Below are 11,735 nucleotides of genomic sequence, written 5' to 3' on the forward strand. Positions count from 1 at the left end.
AGACCAAACTACTCCAAAGGAGCACAACAAGTCCTGCACCAGAGGTTGTATCCTTCCCCTAACACCCCATACATCCCAAAGTGACTACTAACTTAGTTGTGTTTTTAAAGGATTGACAACTGTATAGATCCATCAGTGACATTCGCCAAGACAGCTAAATGAAACTTCCATGTTCAGATACGGTGTCCCTCTGATGTACTCTGGGTCTGTCTGATCAGCTGCTTTTGAAAATAGAACTCTGGTTTAGATTTACTATGGTCTGAACCAGCCAACACAACCTGGGTAAGGTGATTGAGAGAGCAGTTGCTGAACAGTTTGGCGGATTTCTTGATGAAACATCGGCTTTGGATCCATTCCAGTCCAGTTTTCTCTCTGGTCATGGGACCGAGACGGCTCTGGTCACCCTAACAGATGACTTCCATAGGCAGCTGGATTGAGGCAGGTTGGGGCTTTTGATTCTTTTAGATCTGTCAGCAGCCTTCGACATGGTTGACCACGAACTTCTAGACCACTGCCTTGCCAATGTGGGGATTCGGGGCACAGTCCTTCAATGGCTGCGCTTGTTCCTCTCTCGTCGGGGACAGAGGGTGGCGATGGGGGGGGGGGGAGTTGTCGCACTACTCCTTGGTGTGTGGCGTACCGCAGGGCGCAATTCTCTCCCCGATGCTTTTTAACATCTATATGCGTCCCCTCGCCCAGCTCGTCCGGAATTTTGGTTTGGGCTGCCATCAGTATGCTGATGACACCCAGCTTTATCTGTTGATGGATGGCCACCCTGACTCGGCCCCAGACACACTGTTCAGATGTTTGGAAGCCGTGGCTGGGTGGCTATGTGGGAGCCGGTTCAAGTTAAACCCTTCCAAGACAGAGGTCCTTTGGCTGGGTCGGGACGATACGGGGTTGGGGGGCCAACTCCCATCCCTTGCAGGGGCGCAACTAGTGCCAGCACCTTCCGTCAAGAGTTTGGGTGTAATATTCAACGCCTCCCTCTCTATGGAGGCGCAGGTTACAGCTATAACAAAGGCAGCATTTTTTCATCTCCGCCAAGCTAAGCAGTTGGTCCTTTACTTCTCTTGCCCGGACCTCGCCACTGTGATCCACGCGACAGTCACCTCCGGGCTTGATTATTGTAACTCACTCTACGTGCGGCTGCCCTTGAAACTGACTCAGAAACTCCCGCAGGTGCAGAATGCCGCGGCGAGACTCCTTACTGGGTCTTCACCGTGGGATCACATTCACCCAGTGCTATACCAGCTGCACTGGCTCCCAGTGGAGTACAGGATCAGGTTTAAGGTGCTGGTTTTAACTTTTAAAGCCCTATATGGCATAGGGCCCTCGTACCTATGGGACCGCCTCTCCTGGTACGTCCCTTACGGTCTGCAAATAACAACACCCTGAAGATTCCAGGCCCCAGGGAGATTAGACTGGCCTTGACCAGAGCCAGGGCTAACTTTTGGGCCGTAGCTCCGGCCTGGTGGAACACTCTCCCGCAAGAGACTAGGGCCCTGCGAGATTTGACATCCTTCCGCAGGGCCTCCGCCAGGCCTTTGGTCAGGGTTCAGTCTGACTCATTTTCAAGAACAAGAACGAAGGAGGGTTCCCAGCCCACTCACAGGTCCTTATAATATCAGTGGAAACAGTTGGTTCTGGCGAGTAGTAACCGCTTTCAATTTTAACCTGAGGGTTGTCGTTTGTCCAGTTTTAACTTTAATTTTAATTTATTTGAATTAATTTTGGGATGCATTTTAATCAATTGATTGCTTGTTTTTATGCATATTGTATTATTTATATGATGTTAGCCGCTCTGAGCCCGGCTCCAGCCGTGGAGGGTGGGGTACAAATAATAATAATAATAATAATAATAATAATAATAATAATTATTATTATTATTATTATTATTATTATTATTATTATTATTATTATTATTATGTATTTTACATTGTGCCCAACTAGATATATTTTGGGCATTCTTGTGTTTCTAGATCTCTGTGATTTTTATTCTGAAGTAACTTGAATAAAAAAAGTAATATTCTGGATAAGCCTTGTAGCATAACATATTGGATAAAAAAAATACTCTTGTATTTGCAATGTTGCTTTTTAAAAACTTTTCCTCCTCAGTTTTGAGAAGGAACATAGTAGGAAAACAAGGTCCCCTAAATGTCTGAGACCATGACATTGGAAAGATGACTTGGAATCCAATATAAAATGATATATGCAAGATGAATCGAATACATCATTTGCTTTTATTGTAAAATAATACCAAGGGGCTCTGGCAAAGGTGGATGTTCATACGCACAAGACTTTGCTTCTGTTCAAGTTGCCTGAAGATTCTGCCTTGCTTTTGGTATCCAAGGAAGGTTACAACCACACAATCACCCCTGCGTTGCACAAGGTTGCTATAGCAATCTTGGAGAAGCCAGATTGTGACTCATTAAGAATGCTTGCAGGACTCCCTGCTTGTGATGAGAGAATGAAATATTAGTCATTGCATCTCTTCCAACCTCTGCTTCCATTTTTGAACAGAAATCAAATCAAGGATGCACCCACAATGAATAGATTTATGAAGATTTATTCAGCTTGTGAATAAAACAATGCTGCTCCAAGGATGGGTGAATCTGAATTTTGATTCCTCTCAGATCCTCATTTTTCTAATCATTATTATTATTTACCAGCCCTTCACTCTAAAGCTCCAGGATGGATCACAACATTTAGAAACACAATATTAAAACAGTTTGACATACAGTGGTGCCTCGCAAGACGAAAAGAATCCGTTCCGCGATTCTCTTCGTCTAGCGGTTTTTCCGTCTTGCGAAGCAACCCTATTAGCGGCTTAGCGGTTTAGCGGCTATTAAAGGCTTAGCAGCTTAGCGGCTAAAAGGCTATTAGCGGCTTAGCGGCTTAGAAAAAGGGAGGGGGGAGCGGGGGAAAAATCGCAAGACTAGCAAGACGTTTTCATCTTGCAAAGCAAGCCCATAGGGAAATTTGTCTTGCGAAGCAACTCAAAAACAGAAAACCCTTTCATCTAGCGGGTTTTCCGTCTTGCGAGGCATTCGTCTTGCGGGGCACCACTGTAACTTATAGTCACAGAAATAAGGTGGGTCCTAAAAATGTACATGCACCTCAGCTGTCAAAAGCCAGGGTAAAAAGATGCATCTCCAGCATCCACCGGAAAGGAGAGTAAAGGTGCCAGATGCACCCCTGTGGGGAGGGCACCCCACAACTTGGGGGCTGTTCAAGAAAATGCCCTCTCTCAGACCACCAGCAACTGAGCTTCTGAGGGCAGAGGAACTACCAAGAGGCCCCTTCCTTCACTTCTCCACATTTCTGCATCAGTTGGTGCTTTGTTGTTTTTTAACGTTATGTTCACTAACATATGCATTTCTATGCACAATTTACCCTCGTATATTCATTTCTGTACACATTACTGGAGAACCGCAGAGCAAAATTTGGATAAATGTGAATTTCAAAGGACGTTTGTACATAGTTCATGCACTACAGGGATAAGCAATTTGAAGCCCTGCACATATTACTGAACTACAACTCCTGTTGTTAAAATTTGTATACTGTTCTTCAACTGAAGATCCCTGAATAGTTCACAACAGAAAAATACAAAATGAGAATACAAAATACATAATAAAACCAAAACAAACCAATATCCCTGCTCCCACAAGCACATTTAAAAAGCCATAGAATGTTAACTAGCCAAACTTCCAGTTGAATAGAAACATTTTTGCCTGGCACCTAAAGATACGTAATGGAAGGCACCCAGCAAGCCTCCTTTAGGAGAGCATTCCACAATGGGAGACACTGCAGAAAAGGTCCTTTTCCCATGTTGCCACCCTCTGGACCTCTTCTGGAGGATACACATGGAATAGGGCCTCAGATGATGATCACAGGGTCTCGGCTGGTTCACATGGGAAGAGGTAGTCCTTGAGGGGCAGTGGAACCTTGGGTTATGTACCATCCTCCTTACAAACGCTTCAGGTAAGGAGCTCCCCTAAGTAGATGCTCCTGATTGCAAACTTTGCCGCGGGATGCGAGGTGAAGTCGCGTGGCGGCAGCGGGAGGCCCCATTAGCGAAAGCTCGCCTAATGTTAAGACCGGTTTCCGGTTACAAATGGGCCTAACGAATCAAGTTTGTAACCGGAGGTACCACTGTATTGTGGTCCTAATCTATTTACCGTATTTTTCGCTCTATAGCACGCACCCGACCATAACACGCACGTAGTTTTTAGAGGAGGAAAACAAAAACAAAAAATATTTTAAACGAAACAGTGGATGTATGATTTTTGTGGTTCATGCTGTGGCCACAGACATGTGATCTGACAGTGAGTTTGGAACATCGGCTTTGGATCCATTCCAGTCCAGTTTTCTCTCTGGTCATGGGACCGAGACGGCTCTGGTCACCCTAACAGATGACTTCCATAGGCAGCTGGATTGAGGCAGGTTGGGGCTTTTGATTCTTTTAGATCTGTCAGCAGCCTTCGACATGGTTGACCACGAACTTCTAGACCACTGCCTTGCCAATGTGGGGATTCGGGGCACAGTCCTTCAATGGCTGCGCTTGTTCCTCTCTCGTCGGGGACAGAGGGTGGCGATGGGGGGGGGGGGAGTTGTCGCACTACTCCTTGGTGTGTGGCGTACCGCAGGGCGCAATTCTCTCCCCGATGCTTTTTAACATCTATATGCGTCCCCTCGCCCAGCTCGTCCGGAATTTTGGTTTGGGCTGCCATCAGTATGCTGATGACACCCAGCTTTATCTGTTGATGGATGGCCACCCTGACTCGGCCCCAGACACACTGTTCAGATGTTTGGAAGCCGTGGCTGGGTGGCTATGTGGGAGCCGGTTCAAGTTAAACCCTTCCAAGACAGAGGTCCTTTGGCTGGGTCGGGACGATACGGGGTTGGGGGGCCAACTCCCATCCCTTGCAGGGGCGCAACTAGTGCCAGCACCTTCCGTCAAGAGTTTGGGTGTAATATTCAACGCCTCCCTCTCTATGGAGGCGCAGGTTACAGCTATAACAAAGGCAGCATTTTTTCATCTCCGCCAAGCTAAGCAGTTGGTCCTTTACTTCTCTTGCCCGGACCTCGCCACTGTGATCCACGCGACAGTCACCTCCGGGCTTGATTATTGTAACTCACTCTACGTGCGGCTGCCCTTGAAACTGACTCAGAAACTCCCGCAGGTGCAGAATGCCGCGGCGAGACTCCTTACTGGGTCTTCACCGTGGGATCACATTCACCCAGTGCTATACCAGCTGCACTGGCTCCCAGTGGAGTACAGGATCAGGTTTAAGGTGCTGGTTTTAACTTTTAAAGCCCTATATGGCATAGGGCCCTCGTACCTATGGGACCGCCTCTCCTGGTACGTCCCTTACGGTCTGCAAATAACAACACCCTGAAGATTCCAGGCCCCAGGGAGATTAGACTGGCCTTGACCAGAGCCAGGGCTAACTTTTGGGCCGTAGCTCCGGCCTGGTGGAACACTCTCCCGCAAGAGACTAGGGCCCTGCGAGATTTGACATCCTTCCGCAGGGCCTCCGCCAGGCCTTTGGTCAGGGTTCAGTCTGACTCATTTTCAAGAACAAGAACGAAGGAGGGTTCCCAGCCCACTCACAGGTCCTTATAATATCAGTGGAAACAGTTGGTTCTGGCGAGTAGTAACCGCTTTCAATTTTAACCTGAGGGTTGTCGTTTGTCCAGTTTTAACTTTAATTTTAATTTATTTGAATTAATTTTGGGATGCATTTTAATCAATTGATTGCTTGTTTTTATGCATATTGTATTATTTATATGATGTTAGCCGCTCTGAGCCCGGCTCCAGCCGTGGAGGGTGGGGTACAAATAATAATAATAATAATAATAATAATAATAATAATAATAATAATTATTATTATTATTATTATTATTATTATTATTATTATTATGTATTTTACATTGTGCCCAACTAGATATATTTTGGGCATTCTTGTGTTTCTAGATCTCTGTGATTTTTATTCTGAAGTAACTTGAATAAAAAAAGTAATATTCTGGATAAGCCTTGTAGCATAACATATTGGATAAAAAAAATACTCTTGTATTTGCAATGTTGCTTTTTAAAAACTTTTCCTCCTCAGTTTTGAGAAGGAACATAGTAGGAAAACAAGGTCCCCTAAATGTCTGAGACCATGACATTGGAAAGATGACTTGGAATCCAATATAAAATGATATATGCAAGATGAATCGAATACATCATTTGCTTTTATTGTAAAATAATACCAAGGGGCTCTGGCAAAGGTGGATGTTCATACGCACAAGACTTTGCTTCTGTTCAAGTTGCCTGAAGATTCTGCCTTGCTTTTGGTATCCAAGGAAGGTTACAACCACACAATCACCCCTGCGTTGCACAAGGTTGCTATAGCAATCTTGGAGAAGCCAGATTGTGACTCATTAAGAATGCTTGCAGGACTCCCTGCTTGTGATGAGAGAATGAAATATTAGTCATTGCATCTCTTCCAACCTCTGCTTCCATTTTTGAACAGAAATCAAATCAAGGATGCACCCACAATGAATAGATTTATGAAGATTTATTCAGCTTGTGAATAAAACAATGCTGCTCCAAGGATGGGTGAATCTGAATTTTGATTCCTCTCAGATCCTCATTTTTCTAATCATTATTATTATTTACCAGCCCTTCACTCTAAAGCTCCAGGATGGATCACAACATTTAGAAACACAATATTAAAACAGTTTGACATACAGTGGTGCCTCGCAAGACGAAAAGAATCCGTTCCGCGATTCTCTTCGTCTAGCGGTTTTTCCGTCTTGCGAAGCAACCCTATTAGCGGCTTAGCGGTTTAGCGGCTATTAAAGGCTTAGCAGCTTAGCGGCTAAAAGGCTATTAGCGGCTTAGCGGCTTAGAAAAAGGGAGGGGGGAGCGGGGGAAAAATCGCAAGACTAGCAAGACGTTTTCATCTTGCAAAGCAAGCCCATAGGGAAATTTGTCTTGCGAAGCAACTCAAAAACAGAAAACCCTTTCATCTAGCGGGTTTTCCGTCTTGCGAGGCATTCGTCTTGCGGGGCACCACTGTAACTTATAGTCACAGAAATAAGGTGGGTCCTAAAAATGTACATGCACCTCAGCTGTCAAAAGCCAGGGTAAAAAGATGCATCTCCAGCATCCACCGGAAAGGAGAGTAAAGGTGCCAGATGCACCCCTGTGGGGAGGGCACCCCACAACTTGGGGGCTGTTCAAGAAAATGCCCTCTCTCAGACCACCAGCAACTGAGCTTCTGAGGGCAGAGGAACTACCAAGAGGCCCCTTCCTTCACTTCTCCACATTTCTGCATCAGTTGGTGCTTTGTTGTTTTTTAACGTTATGTTCACTAACATATGCATTTCTATGCACAATTTACCCTCGTATATTCATTTCTGTACACATTACTGGAGAACCGCAGAGCAAAATTTGGATAAATGTGAATTTCAAAGGACGTTTGTACATAGTTCATGCACTACAGGGATAAGCAATTTGAAGCCCTGCACATATTACTGAACTACAACTCCTGTTGTTAAAATTTGTATACTGTTCTTCAACTGAAGATCCCTGAATAGTTCACAACAGAAAAATACAAAATGAGAATACAAAATACATAATAAAACCAAAACAAACCAATATCCCTGCTCCCACAAGCACATTTAAAAAGCCATAGAATGTTAACTAGCCAAACTTCCAGTTGAATAGAAACATTTTTGCCTGGCACCTAAAGATACGTAATGGAAGGCACCCAGCAAGCCTCCTTTAGGAGAGCATTCCACAATGGGAGACACTGCAGAAAAGGTCCTTTCCCCATGTTGCCACCCTCTGGACCTCTTCTGGAGGATACACATGGAATAGGGCCTCAGATGATGATCACAGGGTCTCGGCTGGTTCACATGGGAAGAGGTAGTCCTTGAGGGGCAGTGGAACCTTGGGTTATGTACCATCCTCCTTACAAACGCTTCAGGTAAGGAGCTCCCCTAAGTAGATGCTCCTGATTGCAAACTTTGCCGCGGGATGCGAGGTGAAGTCGCGTGGCGGCAGCGGGAGGCCCCATTAGCGAAAGCTCGCCTAATGTTAAGACCGGTTTCCGGTTACAAATGGGCCTAACGAATCAAGTTTGTAACCGGAGGTACCACTGTATTGTGGTCCTAATCTATTTACCGTATTTTTCGCTCTATAGCACGCACCCGACCATAACACGCACGTAGTTTTTAGAGGAGGAAAACAAAAACAAAAAATATTTTAAACGAAACAGTGGATGTATGATTTTTGTGGTTCATGCTGTGGCCACAGACATGTGATCTGACAGTGAGTTTGGAGTAGCCCAATGCAAAAATCCTGAGGATCCATGTGGATCCATGCTTTGTAACCACATTTTTGCACCACTGCGGCCCCAGGCAACAGTGGGTGCATGATTTTTTTGGTGCAAGATGTAGCCACGGACATGCTATGTGATCTGATGGTGAATTTGGGGTGACGCAGTTCAAAAATCCTGAGGATCCATGTGGATCCGTGCTTTGTAACCACGTTTTAAGTGGGGAGGGAAGGAAAAGCACTCAAGGGACGAGGAGCACGCGTGGGGTGTGTGGAGAAGGATGCTACTAATAATGCAGGCGAGGGGTTTAAGGGGAGAAGGAACATGCATGGGGTGGGTGGAGAAGGATGCTGCTAATAATGCAGAAGAGGGGTTTAAGGAGAGAAGAAGCACGCGTGGGGTGAGTGGAGAAGGATGCTGCTAATAATGCAGGAGAGGGGGTTAAGGGGAGAAGGCTCCTCTCCTCTCCCACTTTGCTCCTTTAAAGCAAGCAGGCTCTGATTTTCTCCCTCCTCCCCGCTCATCCCCGGCTTAGCGAGCTGAGAAACTTTGCTGCTATGTAGCGAGCTGAGTGGGGAGGAGAGAGGGACAGAGGTTGGAAGTGTAAAGAAACGGAAGGTACATTCTTTCACCTTTGGTGGACATGCCCAAGGATTAAGGCTTTCTGGGAGATGATATATAATGAAATGAAAAAGGTATTTAAATATACCTTCCTTAAGAAACCAGAGGCCTTTCTCCTGGGCATGGTCGGCCAATTGGTACCAAAGAAGGACAGAACTTTCTTTTTGTACGCCACAACGGCAGCAAGAATACTTATTGCAAAGTATTGGAAGACACAAGATCTACCCACCCGGGAAGAATGGCAGATGAAGGTGATGGACTACATGGAACTGGTGGAAATGACTGGCAGAATCCGAGACCAGGGAGAAGAGTCGGTGGAAGAAGATTGGAAAAAATTTAAAGTCTACTTACAGAAATACTGTAAAATTAATGAATGTTAGAATGATGTTGGATAAGAAGTTAAGTGGTTTTTAGCTGTAATGCTATAAAGGAATATGAAAAAATGGATTATTAACAGGTAAAAATTTAATGTTATAATACTTTAAGATTAAAGACTAGGACAAACAAAGAGGGAAAGGATTTGCTGAACTAACTAATTGAACTGGAATACAAAAAAGGGAGGTGTGAGGAGGTCCGGGAAACAAGCAAATGAAAGATAAGTAATGGAAAGATGGAATTGTTTTTAACTATTTTTATTTTGTATTTTTCTTTTTTCTTTTTTCATTTTGTAATATTTTGAAAATCTTAATAAATATCTTTTTTTTAAAAAAGGAGAGAGGGACAGAGAGCCTGCTTGCTTTAAAGGAACCAACCGGACAGGAGCCGCTTACACTCGTGTAAGCAGCTCCTCTCCTCTCCCGCTTTGCTCCTTTAAAGAAGCAGGCTCTCTGTCCCTCTCTCCTCCCCACTCAGCGGCTCTTCTCCCGCTTTGCTGTTTCAAAGGGAGCCACGGAGGAGGGAAGGAAGGGGAACCATGGATCCTCTGCTCATGACTGCAGCAGATCCCCCCGCCACCCGTAGGCATTCCCTCCATAACACGCACAGGCATTTCCCCTTACTTTCTAGGAGGAAAAAAGTGAGTGTTATGGTGCAAAAAATACGGTATGTCTTTATAGGCCCATCAGCCCCAGCCAGCATGGACAATGATCAGGGAAGATGGGGATTGCAGTCCAGAAAAAGTGGAGGGCACCACATTGTCTACTTCTTGTTTCAGCAAATGCAAATAATAAGTTTGGCCTTAAATGTGAATTGTATCAAATTTCTGTCCTATCCCTAGTTAGAGAACAGTATGGTCAGGAAAATGACTTGTAATTAAATGTTAGAACAGAACAGTTAGATTAAGGAGTATGGAGATGCAATGTAAAACTTAAAGAAATGAAGGAGGAAGTGTGAAATGAGATTTAGTGGGCTTCTAAGAAAAACAGTTAAAACAATTTCCTGTATTAGGAATAGGAATTGAAACTGCTTACAGAATAAATTCCACATTTGCAGTCTATAAATAAAACCAAACCTCTGCTGTGATGTATTTATTAACTTTATTAGTTTATGAGTTAAGAAAGCTATTCAAAATAAAATATGACCTATTTGAATATTGCTGGTAACGAAGTTCCAGTTCTCTTAGACCAGGAGATGTAAAAGAAGAAGAAACGCTTGAGATTTTAAACAATTTGTCTATAACAAAAAAAGGAATGTATTGCTACTGGGATACCACTTTTAAATTAAATGTCTGGGTGGGTGGGAATAGTTAATTGTCCAGTCAGCTGATTCCACCAAGAAACTTCTTGAAATTCAAAAGGACACACTGTCTCGTTCTTCAGGAGGAGTTAAATGACATTTATCTTGGTGAGTGGGAAATCACCAAATATATTTGTTTAACCCTAAAGCTGAAAGCTTTCTACAGTGGTACGTCAGGTTACATATGCTTCCGGTTACATACGCTTCAGATTACAGACTCTGCTAACCCAGAAATAGTACCTCGGGTTAAGAACTTTGCTTCAGGATGAGAACAGAAATCGGGCTCTGGCGGCGCAGCGGCAGCGGGAGGCCCCACTAGTTAAAGTGGTGCTTCAGGTTAAGAACAGTTTTAGGTTAAGTACGGACCTCCGGAACGAATTAAGTACTTAACCCGAGGTACCACTGTATTTCTATTTTCTATTTTATTCTATTTCTTAAGAAATGAATAAACGAATAAACTGCTGTTGCTGGAAACCTCAAGCGGTGGTTTCCCAAGGGCATCTGACTGGCCCTTAGATGAGTCCCTCATCTAAGAACAGGGTGAGGAACTAGACCCACCATTGGTCTGATCCAGGAGGCTCTTCTAATGTAAAATCATATATTTAAATGTAGAAGGATTGAATTGTCCTATTAAAAGAAAGAAATCAGCACAATTGTTGAAAAAAAGGACAAAAGCGAGCCTAACTTTACTTCAAGAAACACATCTAGACAACCTGACAGCCTTCTCCTCCCAAATGATAAATCATTCTGTCTGGGCAGGCAAATCCAGTATCTCCTAAGCAGAAGTCAGGAAAATCGTTTTGGAGAAAGTAACATTATTCAACTATGCATAAGTATCTCTTCATCTTTTCCCCAGCAAGGCTGAACTGAAATGATGGGGCGGATCACTCATAAATGGCTGTGACTGAATCTTGGCCATCTGATTCTTCTTTGCCTGATTCCCTGACAGATTTCCATTTCCATTAGCATCGTGGTTTTTAGAAGGAAGTGTGTCTGTGCTGCACAGGAAGGAACAGCCCTTGCCTCATATAGGAAAAGATTGCCTCAGGTTGAGAAACTGTAAAACTCTGCCTTTGGTGGATCTTAAATCCTTACGGTTGGGGGAGG

Source organism: Podarcis muralis, chromosome 5, assembly GCF_964188315.1.
Source record: "Podarcis muralis chromosome 5, rPodMur119.hap1.1, whole genome shotgun sequence".
NCBI classification, from domain to species: domain Eukaryota; kingdom Metazoa; phylum Chordata; class Lepidosauria; order Squamata; family Lacertidae; genus Podarcis; species Podarcis muralis.